A 19730-nucleotide genomic window follows, 5' to 3' on the forward strand; every position below is an offset into this window, starting at 1 on the left:
CTGCATAGACTTGAAGACTAAGAATAAATCTTACCATTCTTTACTGTACTGTACATAATGAAAATGTTTACTACCTTGATTCTCTTAAGAATCTTGGATACATATTACTTTTATTTCTCGTATTTTAGTGTCTGAAAAAGAATGTTATTTTCCCTCAAGGATGTCATGCAAATGCATGATGCTGTCTTGGACTTGGGGACAGTTCTCAGTTGTTACTCTTGGAAAATTTCTTTGTGTGAGGAATTGATATGTCCCCAAAATTTACACTTTTTCACTGAAAGTTTCTTTAAAGGAAATATAGATCAGCTGAAGATGAGCATGCTTTTAGGTTTATGATAATTTTTCATGCACATTTTATATTGTGTCAACCAAGTTGCAGTTCCGTAATGTGAAGGATCAAATGGTCTTTTTGAGTAGATAATTTATTGCTCTATCAAAATTTCATTGGTGTTTGGATGATGGGTACCTCCATTTGTACAGTACCCTTTCATGCTAAAGTTAGTGAAATTTGTCTTTTACTTGGGCCTCTTATTACCATTATCAGAATGATGATTTTCTTTTTTCTTTTAGCGTTTATACACATTTTATGAATTTGTTACCCACTTCTCTTTGTGTTTGTTGTGTTCATTCACATTACTTATTCCACAGCATTGTTGTTTTATTTATGGTCTCACATATAAAATCTGAATGCTGTATTATGTTCCCACATAAAATCCATATTTTAAAATGTAGAATTCTATACATCCTGTAGCTAAGCTAAGACTCCTTTAAAATGGACACTTAAAAATGTTTCACGTTTACTAGCTGAAAAACCCTGCTTTTAAGGTTGGTCTGTCTTTGCCAGATATCTCAAGTTCTCTTGTATAACCACTTCTATCCTGTATAATAACCTATTGACTTTGTAAACCAACTAAAAAGCCCTCTTGATTGCTTAGTAGTCCAGTATTTGCATTATTTTTAAACTTAAAAATTTAAATTTGGTGCTTCCACAATAATTTACTTTAATCTGGAGGACATTTTGTTTAGTGTTACAACTGCATAAAAACAAAAATCCATAAGATCCTAAAGGCCAGTAGAGGTGTGAGAATACTTCCATGTGATAAAATGTTGCCAAAACATCAAATTTCTCTGTAACTTATGTTCTTTTTATTTAATTTCTAGATGACGAGAGCAGTACAATAGCAAGCGAGTGTGACTCGCTTGTCATATCTGAAGAAGATCACACCATCAAAGAAGAGCCTGCAACAATTGAAGAGGAAAATGAAGTGTCTAATTTCATCATACCAACAATTTCTGCCTCAGTTGCCCTGGACTCCACATTGCAAGTCCCACCCCCAGGCATTCTGAGCCACTCATCAGATATAAGTTATCATCATAGTAGCTATCATCGCCATTACCCATCACATCACCACCACCTTCACCACCACTATCCTCGGCATGGACCCCCACCACCTTCTTTATCATCGTACACACTCTTGCCCGTCCTTGAGCCTCCAGCAATGGTGGCAGAAGAAAGCATTGAGCTTCATGATCAGGATAGGGCCAAACTTTTACCCCCAGAAATTGTCACCACCATTGCCATGGAAGAATCATCTTCATGATGGTGCAAGAAAGGGCAACAATCTTGCTTTATGCTCAGGGCACTTTGAAAGTTTTGGCTTTTCTTTTCATACCATCTTTGTTCACTCACAGATTATAACCCTCTTCTCTCCTTCCCTAGAATTCCACTATACAAGCTGAGTAAAGCATTTTTAGATGCTGTATGTAGATTCTTACCTAACACTCCAAAACTATTAGAGTTAAGATTTGTATTGATCAAAAGTCAATATGGTATTGTAGATGCAGTTTCTTACCACCCATTGGTGGTTAAAAGGAAAGAGTTTTTATGTTCTCCCATGGCAACTGAAATAATGTCAAAGAGTACTGTATGATCATTACATACAGGTAAATACATGGCTGAATGGGGCTTGGCATGTCCTTTGGGAAGAATACATTGATCATTCTCAGAAAGTTTGTTAACCATAATAGTTAGCTATTTAAAGATTTAATGAGAGTATACTCTAGTTATATATACTGTGATATTTGCAATTGCTGCATGTACACTTACCCATGTTTCTTAACTGGAGTATGTGTATATACACATTTGTATCTATTTGATTTTTGTTAACTGATTGGCTGTTGACCTTGGTATAAAAGACATGTTTACAGTTTGGAGTGCTCATTTAGCTGATTATATATAATATTTTTTTTAAACAATGCTTTAGTAATGAGTAAATGATCCTGTACAGAATCTTTTCATTAAATCATATAATTTTCAGCCAAAGGGATTCAGAACCTGGGTGGAAATAAAAAATAAGTAAATATGCTAGAGAATTGTCTTATAATCAAAATGCCTCTATACAAAAATTCCTTGAAAATCTATAAAGACCTCTATGACTTAAATAGATATGAATGTAAGAATGAAAGAACCCTGCATTGATAAAAATTTCAGGAACTGCATATTAAAAGAATTTTATAGTCTGAAATATGATGTAGTAAAAGTTGCTTCAAGACCAGGGCTTGGTCAAAATATCTATTAGAGTACAGTACTTGATAAAAATATGTTGCATATCAAATTAATATGAAAGAAGTATTTTCCTTTGTAACAACATTCTTGTTACTTTTTGTTCCGTCCATTTCAGCCATCAGACAAAACTGTTCACTGTATTATCTAATTCTTCTGTTTGACAAAGGTCCATTCGTATAGTTGGTTTTTGAAATTTACCTGCACTAGTGTCATTTCATTATTCTTGAATTCCGAGCACAGCATTAACCAAATTTAAGGGTTTGTTACTGTGTAAAAATACATTCAATGTGCCTGTAATCAAAGTAATAAGTGAGTTTTTAAAGCACAGTTTAGTATTATATGAGCCTGTAACACAAATACTGTATGCAATTTCTGTTGCAAGGTTGACCAATTTCATAATAATAATTTTTATTAAACCTTGTAAGAAGTTTGGTTATTTTTGCAGTCCAGATGAGATAACTCAACTCTTTTATCATTGCAGGCTACATGTCACAGTGTTTATCAATGCTGCACTTTGCTTGTCACTCTATCCTCTGTAGGAAAACCAATAGCAGAAAGTAATACATTACCCTGTAATCACCTAAACATTTTCCATTTACTTATCATTATAATCACAATAAAAGCTACATTGTTGTTAATGGGACCACTGATACAACCAAGTTTTATTGACGTACATGGCATATATATTAATACATAAAGCTTCACAGGTCATGATTTGGAAACAAGAATGCAGTCTGATGCAGCACTTGGAGTTTGTCAAAAGAAGTTTTGATATGAAGGGTTCTTCTGTTCTTACTATGGTTGAGAACATTCTTGATAGATCAGTAAAGTTTCATTACCAGATAAAATTTAGATGCACTAGTAGTCATATATCTTTTCCAACAGCCATTCTGAAATATGCAAAATAAGGGGGTCAGTGCAGTTAAGGTTTTGGTAGATGTTAATTTTCTACAAAGGCAAATATGGGAAAAGTGTATCAAGTGATGGCTTAGTAAAAGTTACATGTGGTGCTGGCAACTTATTGAAAAATCAGTATTACCATTTTTAATAGATTATTTTTGTGATAAACAGTTACTGTCAGATGTTAAGAGTCAATCTAAAACTGCTTCATTCTTACATTACTGATACTATTTCAATTCAGACTGATAGTTGATTATTTTGTTGTTGTTTTGTGATAAGCAGTTACTGTATGATAAGAGCCAATATAGGAATGTTTCATTCTTACAATTACTGGTAATATAATTCATCTCAAAATTGTAGTTAATTTTGCAATTACTTGTTATGTAGATGCAGTATTTCTTGTCACTTGTACTGAATGGTTCATTTCAGTCAGTTTTTAAAATAACAGTAGCAATGAAATTCAGACTAATATGAAATAGATAAGAAATAAAAAAAAAAAATTTTGTGCAAGTTACAAAATGAATTGTAAACTGTATAGGTAGAAAAAAAGCTAAAATGTATTCATGCATGATTTTATATATACATGATATCTCATTCATTTTAATGCAATTAACCATGATAATTACAATAGCAGATCAAATCCTCATAACACTGGATTTATGCATGTTTCGTGTACTGTTGTAATTTTTTACATTTTTTGTAAAGTATCTTTATGCTGAAAAATTAACAGTATTACTTGAGAGAAAGCAAAGTAATTTTAAACAATCATTTTATGGGTATTCTAGTCAGAAAATACAGTTCCTGTTCCGTTTTTGATATTGATGCAAAATATAATTCTTAGATGCTGAATAGAAATTCAAAGCCAAATTTAGAGTTTATATAGGAAAGTAATTCAAATTTTAAAATTTCATCACAAATCAGAACCACATTCATAAATGAACACCACTTTATCTTTTGACAAGAAGTAGCTTTGGTATGTGTTTGGAAGATTTATATCAAAGTTATTTCACTGAACTGATTAGTCAGGAACTAATTGCCCCCTGTTTTAACATTAGAAAACTAAGAGATAGAGAAGTTTTATCATGGTAATTGCATTTTTAGTAATGAATTTATTGTGTGTATTGTTTAAGTAAATGATGTATTATGAAAAAAGATTCTGGTTGCTGATATCACATTAAACTTAACAGTTTTCATTACACAAACCTATATTGCAAAGCTTTCTGTCATTTGCACAGCAGTATTTTACGGTTATGATCCATTAACTGTAAGTCATGGTTAAACTGTTTTTAAAACTATGAATTATTCATATATTCTCTTACCTATTTACTCATAACACTAATAAAGGCATTTTTAAAGACAAACTTTGATACTTTATAGTCCAAATTCTACATTTAGGTAGAATATAGTACCTGCTTTGTACATCTACAATCATTAATGAAGACTTTATAGTGGCTTAATACATATGCTGAAGAAAGTTAGAAATGGTTTCAGCATGATTATAGATACAGTATTTTACTAAATGAAGGGTGCATGGTCAGTACTGTATCCCAAGACATCCAGCATACTTTCTTAATTGTGTTCTTCATTATTATAAGAAGTCTGGTTAATTGGTGCTCTGTGGACAACCTTTTGCTTATGTATGTTTAGTTGTCATTTGCCTTTTGATAGCTGGGACTGACAAGTTTTAGTTAGGAAAGAAGTTTATTTCAAATGTAAAACATTGTAGTTAGTTAAGAAAGAAAAGTTTATTTCAAATGTAAAACATTGTAGTGATTATTTCATTAAAGAGTGCAACAATAAAAATAATGAGCTAATTAAAAATGTTACTGTAAAAATGAAGGGCTTGGCTCTAATATTGCAGTGGTTTTGCATCAAGAATGAAAACCTAGTGTTTACTGGAAATTTGTATTTCAGCAGAATCCCATATGGAACTGGAAAATGAAGGTGTAACAGAGAACAATATTAATTCCAGTGAAACAGATCATGATGGGCTACATATAATTCCATGTAAAATCTAATGTAAGGGTAGAAAAGCAACTGTGTCATATTCACAAATTTTTGTATCTTTTGATTCCACTTAATTGTGGTGAAGGGCAGCAAACATGTAATTGGACCATATGGTTGTGATGAATACTGTACTGTACTTATGTATTATCTGTACAATACCGTGTATTCTTTTAACACAGTCTTACATAGTTCATCAGTTTTCATAGTCTTACACAATAGAAAATACATCATCTTAGGGGTCTGGTCAGTCAGGGATTTTTAGTTTAATCAGATAAGCACAATCAGTCAAGCACAGGATTCCCATTTACAGAGACAATTATGAAAAATAAGTTGCGCATGATTTTTGTCTATTGTATTTTAGCACTATTTGATGCACATAAAGTGAAAATTACATCTGGGAAGAGCAACCATTAGGGACTTGGAAATCACAACAGCTAATTATGTCAGTATGGAAGGCATGACTGGATGTTAGGAACAGTGACCAACAAAATATCTATAAATACTTTTAACACCATAATTAAACCTTTTATCCTTTAGGGAGATAGATTTTTCATAACTTGCACTATCTGAAGACTAATATGCAAGAAGTATGAAAAGTATGGTCCAGAAACTTACTCTAAATAGGGATATTTTCCATTACGTATGAATACTCTAGTACAGTACATAATAATTCAAAGTTGTAGGTTTTATAGTGTGCTTACATTTGCCAGCAATTGTTAATTATTCAAATATTTCTTGTAAATAAAGTATAGTGCATATCGCATTTTCCTAAGGAGTGAACAAAAAATTTGTACAGCAAAATATTTAAGAACAAAAATTTGACCACAATTTTCACAAAGATATCTCACTCATAATTTAGTTGCTTTAAGCATGTTGTAGGGAATACTGTTATTTTAGTTGCTTAGAAATTGTTGTTATAATGTTATATTGTTATATTTCTGTAAAAGAACAACTTTCATTTAAGGCTGACAGCTTTGTCAAAAATTACTTATGTACATTGCTCACAAAGTCAAAAAAATTAGGCTGGAAATATTGTTCTCTCATTGATTATTTTGTGGAGTTACATAATTAGTTTTCTTTAGATATTTTAGCCTGTTCCTGTTTTGCAGCAGTTAAACACTTGAGTTCCAAGTGAAAGCACTTTTTGTACCTAGAAAAGGCAAATAGCACAAGTACTGTGCCTTGTGGTGAAGCGCAAGAAACTTTTAGAAACCATATGCAATTTTTTTTAAATACTGTACTGTTGTATTAAAAGACATAAAGGAAGCATATATATTTTTTATTTAAGGCTTAACATTTGAATAATCACAATGATATGCATATGGTTTTTATGACTGGTTTTTCTGCAGTGCTTTTCAGATAATGATGTGATCTTTGTGAATGATTCCAAAACATTATTATACAGTATATTATGAAAGAAATTTAATATACCCAGTTTTATCTGGAAAACATCAGTAGTCATTGATTATAGTTATTCTGTAATCTTTTAAGTCATGATTTAGTGCAATTAAACATTACTGCAGATATATCTTGACAAATACTGGTATGATTAAATAGGTAGGTTATGGTTTGCACTAAAGTACCGTATCTTCATGCTTTTTTTGTATGAATGAATCAGAATAATTTTATTTTCACTAGTTACCTCGCCCAGTCTTTACCATGCTTAAGAAGTTTCTACAAATAACAACAAACAAGATTGCATTTAATCAGAAATATTAACTGAACAAAGAGATGCCAGTACAATACAATTCACTCATTTGTTTACTGCTAGTTTGAGGTAAGTAGTCTTAGCAATACTGTACATGTATTGTTTTTTTTATTTAAATCTAGAGCTGAACGGTTCATGTTAACTTTACACTAAATGTTCTGTTGTACTTTACCTTCTTTACAGACTCATGATCTTTATTTCTACTGAGGCTTCAAAATTTTATAAAATAATTGATCTTCGTTGAAAATAATTACATATTACAGCATGCACTCAAAATGTTTGGACCTCCCTACATGATGAAGTACTTTGGAACAACAGTGCTTTAATTTCTGCAATAATCAAATTAGTTTTCAGGTTCCCATCTATGAGGTTGACAGTACCATAGATCTAAAAAATATGGAATACACCTATCTACCTGAATAAAGTATTGGTCTTTCATGGCTAGATCAAACATCAAAATTCCTTTTAATGAAAATGGGAGACACCAATGTAATATAGGCAGTCCCTGGTTTACGACGGGGGTTCCATGCTTACGCTGCGGAGTAAGCCGAAAATCGTCAAAAATCCTAAGAAAACCTTACTTTTAATGCTCTGGGTGTATTGGAAACGATGTAAACTGCATTTTTATTGAGTTTTTCATCAAAAAAACCTCCAAATTTTTATTATTCTGCCATTTTGGAGCCGTATTTCTTCCTTCGGATCAGCGTACGACGCGTCATAACTCTGGAACATGCGTCATAAACCAGGAAATGATTTCTGCTGAATATATGTGAAAAGCCTCGTAACCTCGGAATGTCGTAAGCCGGACCCATCGTAAACCGGGGACTGCCTACAATAAATCTTATAGTGACAAATTGAAGTACATTGTAAATACACATTTAAATTATGGTACAAGAAATTAAAGCTAGCCTCAATTTCTGTCATATGTGAAGTTTAGTATTTATGTAACATCTATCTGTTGTTCTTCCTTATGCCTAATCAAGTCAGTCACCTGTTGGAATCTTATTTCATGCCTAAGCCAATCAGGGTGTGATCAACTCTCACTAAATGGGGTCCACTCACATTTATGAACACCCAAGTTGCTGGTAAGGTTTGAATCTTATTCAGTTGGTCTTATTCCCTAATTTGTTCGATCTATGGGCCTGTGTTATTTGTTAATAATTTATCTAAAATTGTTTGTTTGCTGGAAGATACAAGAATTTTTCACTCATAAGCTGAATAATAGGTACAATGGTGGTGGTTTTGCACAAGAGACCCTAGTGATAATCCCAATTCTTGAATTAAAATTATTTCATAGTTCAGCAGAGCAATTTGTCAGGTTGAATTCTTGTTTTATAGCAACCTTGATGAGGTTTCCTTATTGGCTGGCCTTACCCAGATTTCAGGGCTTTTCAGACAATTCTAAGATTTTCTTCTACTTGTAAAGTGGTTTTTCTATATAAATATAATATACAGTATATATAAATTTAATATTTTATACTGATCTTATAATTTTTAAATTAAAAATTACATTTAAAGGTTACATTTATACCAAATCCTTTTCTCTAGGTATACTTAAAAAAAAAAGTGCTGATCTTGAGAACCAAAGAAAACCAAGGCCAAAATGATTTCAAGGGCACAGAAGTCATTATTATTATTATTATAAAATATTGTAATACACTTTCCACTCTTTGCACATAAAAAATTGCATGTGTTTTGTTAATTTCATTTTACTAGTTTGTACATCTCTATTTTAATGTTTTTAAGGGATGTGACATATCTTTGTACTGTACTGGTTCCCAATGTAAAGTTGTGATATACTGCATATGGTAAAATTACAAATCACTAGACTAGTCGTGGACTACATTCTAGTATAATTACAAAGTTCAGAATCTCTCTCAAGTTTTTAATCTCATTCTTTTGCAGGTCTAAACTTGGGTTGTATTATTATTTGTAGTAAAGATTTTGCTTTGTAACTTTGGGTGTGAAGCCAAACTACAGTATTTGAAATATAGCTTTAGTTATCTTTTTTAATTTTGACTGGTAGTGCTGGTAAAATGGAAAACCTAGCTTATAAACAATGCAGTATCAAGCTGATAAATTTCTTTTTTACATCATTTATGGATGTTTTACCATACAATATATCACAACACATGAGATGGTAACGTATCACTGATCAGTTCTTATGATAAGACCCCAAAAGTTAATTTAACTCAATACCTGTACGTAGTTTGAGTTTTACTATTTTTTAGTTTAGAACTTATTTCAAAGGAAACTGGCATTCTGTCATCTTCTGGTTAAAAATAACTAGATGCTTATTTCCATCTTCAAACAATATTAATATATACTGGTAAACATAAATTACAATGAATTACCATCCAGGTATCTCAACCTGGTTGTGACAGCCAGGTACCCTTACATTTGAAATATACTTAGCCTACTGGAAACTATTCAAACCCACTTAACATGACTTGGCCCTTATTCCCTATAAAATCCTGTATCGCTTGACTCTAGTGGCTTATTCATTTCAACTTTTGATTTCCTCCATGCCTGTATTCAGTTTAGTGTTTGTTTCCATGAAGAAAAAATCCAGTGGTGCCTTTACCTTTAAATTTTTCTTGCATATATCTGCTGTTATTATGTGATTCAAACTTTCACTCTTGCCTCACAGTTGGAAAGTCATGTGTACTTCATTACTTATGACATCTCAGTTCCCTTGGTTTTGGTAGCTTTATTAAAATAAAATACAAGTAGAATAGGTTCTGTTGGCCCCTTAAAATGTCAGACTGGTAGAAATCTTTTTTACTTGCCCCCACCCATACCTGTGTAAGGTTCCTCAAGAATAAGACTTAAGCCGAGTTTCTGGAGAAATTAAGTATGCACCATTGTTGTAAATGACTGTCACAGACAGTTGGAGGTGGAAATGGTTTTAACTCCCTCAACATCCAGTCCTATAAATGAATATTCCTAAAATCCCCTGTCAGCTCTCATGAAAAAATTAACATGTGATTACTTCTGAATAAATGGTCACCTGTCTATTACATTTGGCGTTTTTCCCATTTTTGTTAGGATTCTTGCCAACTGTCTACTAAATGGTTAGTCTGGACTGACTGAGGCTAAGATAGTACCAGCATTCATGAACAGTACAGATTGCTCCTCTAGACAAGGCATCATAATCATGTATGAAAAGTCCAGACTAATGTTTTGCCATATATTCAAGTGGTTTATAATACCCTGGAACTTGACCTTTTAGTTTTTCTCCATAGACAAATGAGAAGGAATCCGACATTTAAAAAAAAAAAGGAAAAATGGCAAAAGGTACCAGGTCAAAGCAACCAGTGGCAAGTACACAGATGCAGTTTCTCCTTTCTGAGGAGAAACAAGACTAAAGTAATTCCCCTTCACAAGGTCTTTCTGGTGTCCACACTTCTCTTCACTGTCTCCGCAAAACCTCCAACTTTGGAGCATGTGCTCACGCCCCAAAAAGTATTTTTAAAAACTAGTCAAGAAGTTTAGTTTCATGCTTAATTAACAGTAAGTTACTGGTCACTTGAATTACCAAGAATATCTGGTGCCAGGAGGTCAAACATGAGGCTGCTGGTTCCTGAACAATATGTAATATTTTGTCAGGTTGCATTTTTCAATGACTGCTTGAACAATACTTTATAAATGCAAAAACTACCACTCACTAACTTTTTACATTACAGTAATCTGCATTATGCAGACTCCCTAAGGACTTCATCACATCATCCAGGAAAACTGCAGTAAAAAGCACAGTCCAGGAATTTTAAACCTCCATCTTTTTTCAAGTCGGGAATCTTTTTCATGACCAGAATGGACCATTTATTGTTCAGTTACTTTTTCTTTCCAGATCTGATAAAAATTGTCTTGAAAAGTTAAGCAAAGACTTACTTTTTCTTTCCAGATCTGATAAAAATTGTCTTGAAAAATTAACCAAAGACCAAATCAGCTTAAAACTCATGAACCCAAGATTCTCTAGAAGCAGAGATATATTTTTATTGTGAAAAAGCAAGTCCTGGTTTTTATTTTTATTACCAAGGTAATTCTTGCAATTGACAAAGACACTGCACAAATGATGTATGGCAATTTATTGTAATCTTTCACAAAAAATGCAGTGATACCTTTAAAGATCCTCTCTTCCTTGTCCAGGCTCAAGAGAGTCCCCACTGGTACTGTCACACTTCATATACCCCTCAAGTAATAAATAGTGTGTCCCATCACTGCCACCTCAAGAAGCCTGTCATTAGAAATATGAATGTGGATAAAGTTACATCCGTTTAGAAAGAACTCTCTTGTGGCTATCATTAAGACCAACAAGGTAGCTCTGGCACGATCAGATCTAGCTGCCATCCAAACATTTATTTCTTTCTGTCCTTAGCCCTTCTTGTTACTAGCTCCTAGCACCTAGGCTGACACAGTAGAGAATGAGGATCAGGCCATGTCACAGATAATCACTTATATGGAGCCTCAGTAACATTCAGGAAATCAGATCAATGATATTGATCCCAAGAAATGGAAAAATTTAAATCTACTTACTTAACCAGAAGTTGATTGATACCTCATGCCAAAGATTTACGTATGTTCCTACAGGGATAAAAACACTTTGCTTTTCATATTTGGAGTATCCTTTCATGCATGTGCTAGGCCAGCCATGTAACGACTAATCAAGGGTGGTACCCAGGTGTAGACTGGAGAGACAGGATACCCACTATTACCCATTGTCTTCCTGGCCATGGTAAGTTTCAGATGTGTTTCTTGCATGCAGACTCTTTCCTTTGCATCAGTCTTGTGCCTTTTTGTGATTTAGCAATCCTAAGTGCTTTCTTATGTGACTACTAATGCCTTTTTGTGCTAGAAAGTGGAAGTTTCTTTTTCCCCAGTGCATTTGTGCTTTTGCAGGTTCTAGTCTCAATGGAAAGCAGACAAGACCAAGTACTATATGTCTTAAGTTGAAGTCAGCCTTGTACATAATCGTTTTTGCTGAGAACATAGCAGCTTCTAATGAAGGACTCATCTTCAGTCATCATGTTCTGTCTTCTATACTGATACAGTACTAAACTTTTCAGGTGTACTTAAATACTCACAATCTAATGACATCATGGTAGTACATGGTTTTATGGACTTCTGCATTGGAAAAGAGTTTTCTGGTTGCAATAGTCCTTCCTAGTGAGCATCCTCTAATGGGTGTAACTTATTCTGCAGTTCCTAATTAAACCAGCCCTGCAGCTCAAGGTGAGTTACAACAGCAAAGAAGGGTAGGAGAGCTGTTAAGTGCTCCTTTTCTTTGTCGTTGTCCTCTGTTGTCGTCTGCCTTCACCTTGACCCTGCTTTCTTTTCCCACTTAAGCAGTCATTAAGATAGGAGTCTTGTCGTCATGTAATGTAAGCAGCCATTGAGATAGGAGTCTTGTCCTCTTGTAATGTCTTGACAGGCTTCTTTTGCATGCTTTTCCCTTTGGGGGAGGGCAGGAGCACAGTCACTGACAGAGATCAGCTTTTCCAGGTGGGGTTGGCATTGTGTTGCAGTCCACTTAAACTCAGGGTCTGCTCCCATCTTCTCAATGAGCTTATGAGCTCACATAGGGTTGAGGCCTTTTGGCTCATTCACCTGGTGCACGAGTTGTCTATCCTCTGATGACTCTTTGGAGTCGCATAGAGAGGGATCTGCGTGGCCCATTTGCTAGTTGCTTACCCTGTCTACAGGTTTTGCACTGGCGGCGGGAAAGGTTCTCTACCAGCCTCCTTCGGGAGCTTTGGGAGTGAACCTTCATCATTTCCATGCTTGAGATCTTCACATCTCTGGAGCTTGCATGGTCTAATAACTTTCTCCATGGAGGGCTCTTTGAGCACTTCGCCTCATATGAGTGTATCTAGCCACGCAGTAGGTAGGAAAGTTGGAGGAACTGTGCCAGGGCTTGTTCCTCTCCTCCTTTTTACCGAGCATCTCAAAAACAAGGCAGCGATGTTTTAAGTAGGAACTGGGTTCTGACAGCAGTTCCGCTGTGGTTCATATGTTCTCTGATGAGAGACTCAAGTGAGGGAGAAGTAGCATGAGCTTCCAAGGATCAGATGATCCTCCTCTTCTAGATTTTTTTCAGACCACACAGGAGCAGCAATTCTTTTGGTCATTGAGAGAGAAATAACCTAGGAAGATGACAGTAACACTGCTCACGTCCTCAGTCTCATACTGAGTTTGCTTTAGGTATACTGCAGAAGTGTTTCCTGTGTGTGTTGCCATACTCACAGCAAGTGTGTGGTGTTTAGAGAAGGTTAATGTCCTGTTTTACTGATCAGTAAGTGCCTTTGTCTCCAGCATACTATGCGAACTTCTTCCTCCACTGTTTTCTCACCAGAGGTGGTGTGCTCACACCGGAAGTGGCAGAAGTGACTCCTTTGGCAGTGTTTGAAAGAGTCTGTGGCTGTTTATCAATCTCCTATTCTTAGCAGTTATGTCAGAACAGTTTCCATTCAAAAATTATTATTATTATTATTATTATTCAGTACATGAAACCTATTCATATGGAACAAGCCCACAAGGGCCATTGACTTGATATTTAAGTTTCCAAAGTGTATGGTTTTCATTAGGAAGAAGTGAGAGGAAGTAAAGGGAAATACAGAAAGAAGAGATCTCACTTATTAAAAAAGGAAAAATAAATTTATCGATAAGAATGTATTAAAATGCAAGGAGAATAGTATTAGGGTAGTATGCAATGCATTTTCGCTTGAACTTGTAGTTTCAATTTCACAACATCCTCTGGGAGGCTGTTCCACAGTCCAACGGTGTGAGGAATAAAGGACCTCTGGAACTAAGAAGTTTGAAAGTGAGACACATTTACTGCATACTGTTGCTGCTGTTCAGTGAATCCAGTTGCTCACGACAGATAAAGGGGATCAGGGATCAATTGTGAATATGAAAGCTCTCTGTTGAAATACAACTTATGAAAAAGTTGCAAACAAGAGACCACCCATCCATGGCCCAAGTCTAACTGCTACTATTAGGGAATAGAAACCTACTGTACCACCAAAAACAACTCTATCTAACAGAGATAAATCTCTGGTAGAAGCAGACGTCCACACCGGAGTACAGTATTCTAGTAAAGGAAGTACAAATAACCTAAAATATGTTGTAATGATTTTATCCCTTTTAAATATATATGAGGCCTTATGAATAATACCTAACTTTCTTGTGGCATTTGCTGAAACTTTTGCTGGATGTTTCTCAAAAGTTAGATGAGTCAAAAGTTACACCATGAATAGTTGAAGCTTCAGACTCATTCAGCAAAGTTCCATTCACCTGAAGGGGTGGGAAATCTGTACGAGATCTGCTAATTAATAGTGTTTTCATTTTACTGGAGTTCAGCCTCATACCCCACTGACTACACCATTCCCTGATCTGGTCCATGTCCCAATTAAGGCTAAGGGCAGCTTCATTTCTCATTAAGTTGAGACTTTACTACACCCACAAGTGTTGCATCATTGGCATACTGAACAATCTTGTTTTCCAGGCCAACAAATCACTTGTATATACTAAAAATTACAGTGGACCAAGAACCCTGTGGAACTCACAATAGGTCTTGGTTCACTAAAGATCCCATCCACAGCAACTTGTTGCTGCCTACCTGTAAGGAAATCTGGAAGTAATCCTAAAATATCCACCCAATCCAAGATTCTGAAGTTTATAAATAAGTGCCTTGTGATTTACTAAATCAAAAGCAGCACTAAAATCTATTTGAATTACAGTACTCTGCACTCTTGTAAATGTCATGTCAAGTCTAAAAGAGCATCGCAGGTACCTAACTGCCTCCTGTATGTATGTTGACTATCAGCTAACAATCCTTTAGATTCCACATACTTATTTAGTGGCTTAAAAATAAGTTTTTGGCAACCTGGGAAGCACAGGGAAAAGAGGCCTGTAGTTGTTGCAGTCTGCACACATGGCACTCTTTGGAACAGGCACTGTATTACTAAGCTCTCACCTGCAAAGATACTACATTGACATAAAAATCTACAGAATCTAGTAATCTTGGGAGACAACACCCTAGAAACTTTTTTGAAACACAAAGGGAAGAAAATTATCAGGATCTTCTCCACTTCAGCTGTCAAGATTATCCAGATTTTTCTTAACATCTGTAGTGTAACAATATTTGTAGTATTGGAGGCTGTTTTTATGGTTTTCCTTTGGACCATTTAGCTGTTAACCTATGGTTATCATGCTGAAGGTCTACATGTCAGGCATCTCATCTAGTACACAATGGCAATTAGGGAAGTGACTGGAGTCAAAGGGTGGGATTTTCCTCCCTGGTACTTTTTAAGAACTCTTCCTCTCTAGAAACAAGATTCAATTTTCCTTTCTAGAAACAAGATTCAATTGTGTCACTTTTCGTTTCAGAATTAAATGTTGAGCAGACATGAAGCCCATCCTTCTCTCAAGAGTAAAACTGAGGGTTACTCTTTATACTATTTCCCTCTGGCATGCCAGGTTTGGAATAGAAAGGAAAAAGGGTTGAGGTAGGTGAGAGTGGCTATTACCTCCTCTTATGCCACAATGGAGGGTAACCTCTCTTGCTTGTAGTGGCAGGATTTGGTCCTCCCCTCCTTAACACACTGAATAAATTTCTTTTTCTTTCTTTGGATTCACATATGTCTTGGGCTCTTGACAGGGCAGAAGCAATTTTTGAGTTCCATTAGAAGTCCTGTAATAATACCAGTTCCCTGATCTAATGGTCAGGTTCCCTGGTAAGGAAAACGACCAGGGGCTAGAGACCAATGTTTGACCTCTTCCATACAAAGTTTGTGTCACAAACTCTTTTCACTAGTCTCGACAGGTACAGCTTGATTTCCTGTCATAGAGATAGAAGGGACTTTGTAAGTATTGGAGGAAGAGTACTTTTGAGTATCCATTTTTCATAACTCTTGGTACAGTAGTACCTCGAACTTTACCTAAGGCAGAATAGTCTCCAAGTTCACGAAGCTGTTTCCAACTGGCAACAGCCTTTCCCAGGAATGTTACTGTACTTACTTTTCACCTTTAATTCTGCTTGGGGTCTTTTAAGGTACTGTATTCACTATCAAAATTTACAGAGTTGTGTTGTCTTTAAGGGCATGACCTCTTCAGATATTGACCAAATTCTCATATTTTCATCACAGACAGGGGTTTGTGATTGGGGCGGGGGGGGTTCTGATTAGAACACATTCATAGAATGGGGGCATCTCTGCTTGGAGCTTATATATAAAATTATCAGTTCACATATTTTCCCTGTGTTAGCTAAGTCAGGTCCCTTTCAGTGTAATGTAAAGGCTAAGTTTTGCCTTTATAGTCTGTGATTGGGTAAGCCCTCTCCTCTCCAAATGGTATCTAAATTGGGTAAGCCCTCTCCTCTCCAATGGAATTGTCTACGTTTCAATTGTTGAACTCTCTGTCTCTTGGAAACTTCAGTCCCTAGTGACTTATGTTCTTATTGCTTTAAGCACAAGGTATTTATCAAGACGACTAAGATGTTGGGCAGTGTCTTTTATCCTTAGACTGTTCTTTATTGGCCTCAACTTATAATCCAGGAAGTCTTTCAGCTTGCCATATCACATTCGCCTTTCAGTAAGGTGTAGATCGCTCTCATTCCATCATTCCTCAGTACGGAGGGTAGCTCAAGTCTCGTCTCTTTTGACAGGAGGTTGAGTTTCCTCAGTTCTCCCCTCTGTTAAAACATACAGATCCATACGAGATACTGCTTCATTGACCTATGCTTTTCAGTACTATCTGAAGTTATCCACTCCTGTGGTTTACAGTGTTTTCTTCTTTCTTTAGTACCACCTAGCACTAGAAAGAGTTGTCTACAAATCTTTCCTTTGGCTTTATTGCTCTCTGTCTTCTCTGTCCCACAATTCATGAACAAGATACGAATTCATTGGTTGAGAACCAGACAAAATATTGCTATGCCCAGTTTACACCCTACATGTTAACCTGAGGACGACAAAGAACCTCAGACTGAGTGCAAGCACATTTTTGTGAGCGCAGGATGTTGCAAGGAGGAGGTATCCAAACTATGAGTCCCTTGATTGTGTGAAGGACCCTGACCTGCCCACGAGTTCAAGACATTAGGGGCATTGGACCCCCTCTCACCTTTCAGAAGAACTTCTCAGTCCAACAGTCATAACTGTGAAATGCCACTGGGAACTGTCCAGGTGTCCCACAGCTGATTCAAGTGCTTTGGCTAGATGTGTGCACTGAACCATCCTCTTTCCCATGACCCATACCTGTGAAATGCCAGAGATAAGATGTCCCAAATGAGTAGTGAACAGGGAAGTGACACTATGGGCTGTTCTATGAAGCGAAAATGTTACCCACCTCCCTTTCTACAACAAGGAGGGGGAGGCGAAGTAAGAGCCTTTTATCCAAAACAAAGGCCCTATTGTTTCCTGCCCCACAGAAGGAAACCAAGTTCTTCAAGATTAGTTAGATATGACTGTTTCATAACATGGAGCAGGGTTATACGGAAGCTCCACCCTGCCCTCTGAGATGATGCCAGCAGAGTGGTGCTGGTGCCTTTTTTCTACAAGGCGACACTCCACTCCATCTGTAATGTGCACAGCCTGACCTGCAGGTACTACTACCTTTCTCCTAAGTAATCAGTCTCCATATATGAAGGGCATAATGTTTGTATCCCTGTAGGAACCAATGCCAGATTTTTAAAGAAATTTTTATTTTTCTTTGTTATATAAACCATTCTTTCATATGGGAAGTAACCTAACTCATCCACCCCACTTCATTCTTTTCCCTACAGTTTTTCATTCTCAATATGGGCTGAAAGTACAATGGCTAACATCACTTTGGTGAGAAAGGGCAGCCCTTCTCTTCCATCTCCACCAGGGTACCACCCCTTAATCAATACACAGCCAGTCCAGTGCATGCATGGAAAGATGCTCCATATATGAAAGGCTACAGTTTGTATATACTCTTAGGAAACATAAAATTACTTGAAAAATTAATTTTTTTCAGTTTTCATATTCACCTAATACAGTATAGTACATACTTAATGAATAATCTGTAACAAAACTTTCACTGAGGAAAATTAAGTACAGTATATAATGTTTATAATTTTTATGTTAAATACTTTTCCCTGAAAAATTTGTTTTTCTTAGTCAATTCATAATGCTGATGCATTAATCCTAACCATCCAGCAATTTTCATATTTAGTTTTATACATTTATTTTTGGGGCTGTTGATTATAGGAACATAATGGACCCTAAATAGTTTTGAGGTGTGAAAGAAATAAAAATGTTGAAATAATTTTTTGAACTTAAATATGGGACCCCTTTTTTTTTAAATAAAGGTTCCATGACAAATCAAGTATGCATGAATTGTTTAAGTAAAATGAAAACCATTATGAACTGTAACCTGTTTCATAGATATAATGTGGGACAAATTTTCTGCATTGTTTGAAAATAGAGGGTGGGGGAAGTTGTTAAATTTGTCACCTGAACCATATTATTTTTGGAGGTTGGGGCATTGTAGCATTGCTCACAAGACTTGACATAAGTCATCTTTTTAATTTTTTGGTACAGAACCAATCATAAGTTACAATTCTCCTACAATCTCAGTTGCAGCATTGACACAAAGAAGTTGGTGAGCATGTTGTACTATATATATATGAATATATGATATTCATTGTTTGGTTATTGTGAATACTATATTTGCCTAATAAAGTTTTGCAATCATTTCATTTTTATTCCCTCATCAATAGTGTAATCTTTGATTACTTTAAAAACTTGGCATTTTTAAACAGAAAATAGTTGTTGCATAATTGGAATGAGTCCACAAACAGTGTAATTTTGACAAAGTTTAAAGTTATCAGTTCCTCAAGTAATCTGTTTCCCAGGTAAGCAACTGTTAAAATCATAAGAATATCATAATTCAAATTTCCTTGTCACTGGACCAAACAGTTTCCCATGTGCCTCTGCAACCACATTATTTCTAAATAAAAAAAATCCAAATAGGCCAAAACTTGCACGGAATGAAAGAGTTTGGTGGTACAAGGAAGAACTGGGTAATAGCAGTGAGGTAGCTTTTCCACCCAAACAGGTCTCACCATACCTTTTCCAAGTCAAAGTACCTAAAGCTAGAAATCTTTTTTCCCCTTGGTCTCTCTAACAACATCATCAGCAACCACTGCAAATAAAATGAGAGACTGACAATGTGCTGGTATTATCAGAGTGGAATTAGGCAGCACACTGCTGGTCCAGTTGCTATGGGCTGACACTCACGGCATTAATAGTGTGGTGTATACTTGAAATCAGGTGGATTTCCTTGAGATGCTGCATACAGTTTTGGGAAATAATGTTATTCCTCCCCTGATTGGGACCCTTAGGAGGGTGAACGGCTATCATGGATAGCCTTTGAAACATGAATAAAAATCAAAATTAGAAGAAAAAGAGAGATTTTTAAGCAAATGTTGTTCTATATTTTCTTTTGGTCATGACAGCTCGTCACAAATGTGGGCTTGGAGACAAAATGAAGGCAATCAAATTTTCTTCTGTAAAACTTGAAAACAAACTG

At 35.6% G+C, this 19730-nt stretch overlaps 2 pseudogenes; one reads left to right on the forward strand and one right to left on the reverse strand.

The window, feature by feature from the left end:
* The window catches only part of LOC136833740 (potassium voltage-gated channel subfamily KQT member 1-like), a 708908-nt pseudogene extending 690016 nt beyond the window's left edge, over window positions 1-18892 (forward strand).
* Window positions 2358-19730, reverse strand: part of LOC136833737 (sialin-like) — a 126174-nt pseudogene continuing 108801 nt past the window's right edge.

The sequence above is a fragment of the Macrobrachium rosenbergii genome, chromosome 52 (genome assembly GCF_040412425.1).
Source record: "Macrobrachium rosenbergii isolate ZJJX-2024 chromosome 52, ASM4041242v1, whole genome shotgun sequence".
Classification (NCBI taxonomy): Eukaryota; Metazoa; Arthropoda; class Malacostraca; order Decapoda; family Palaemonidae; genus Macrobrachium; species Macrobrachium rosenbergii.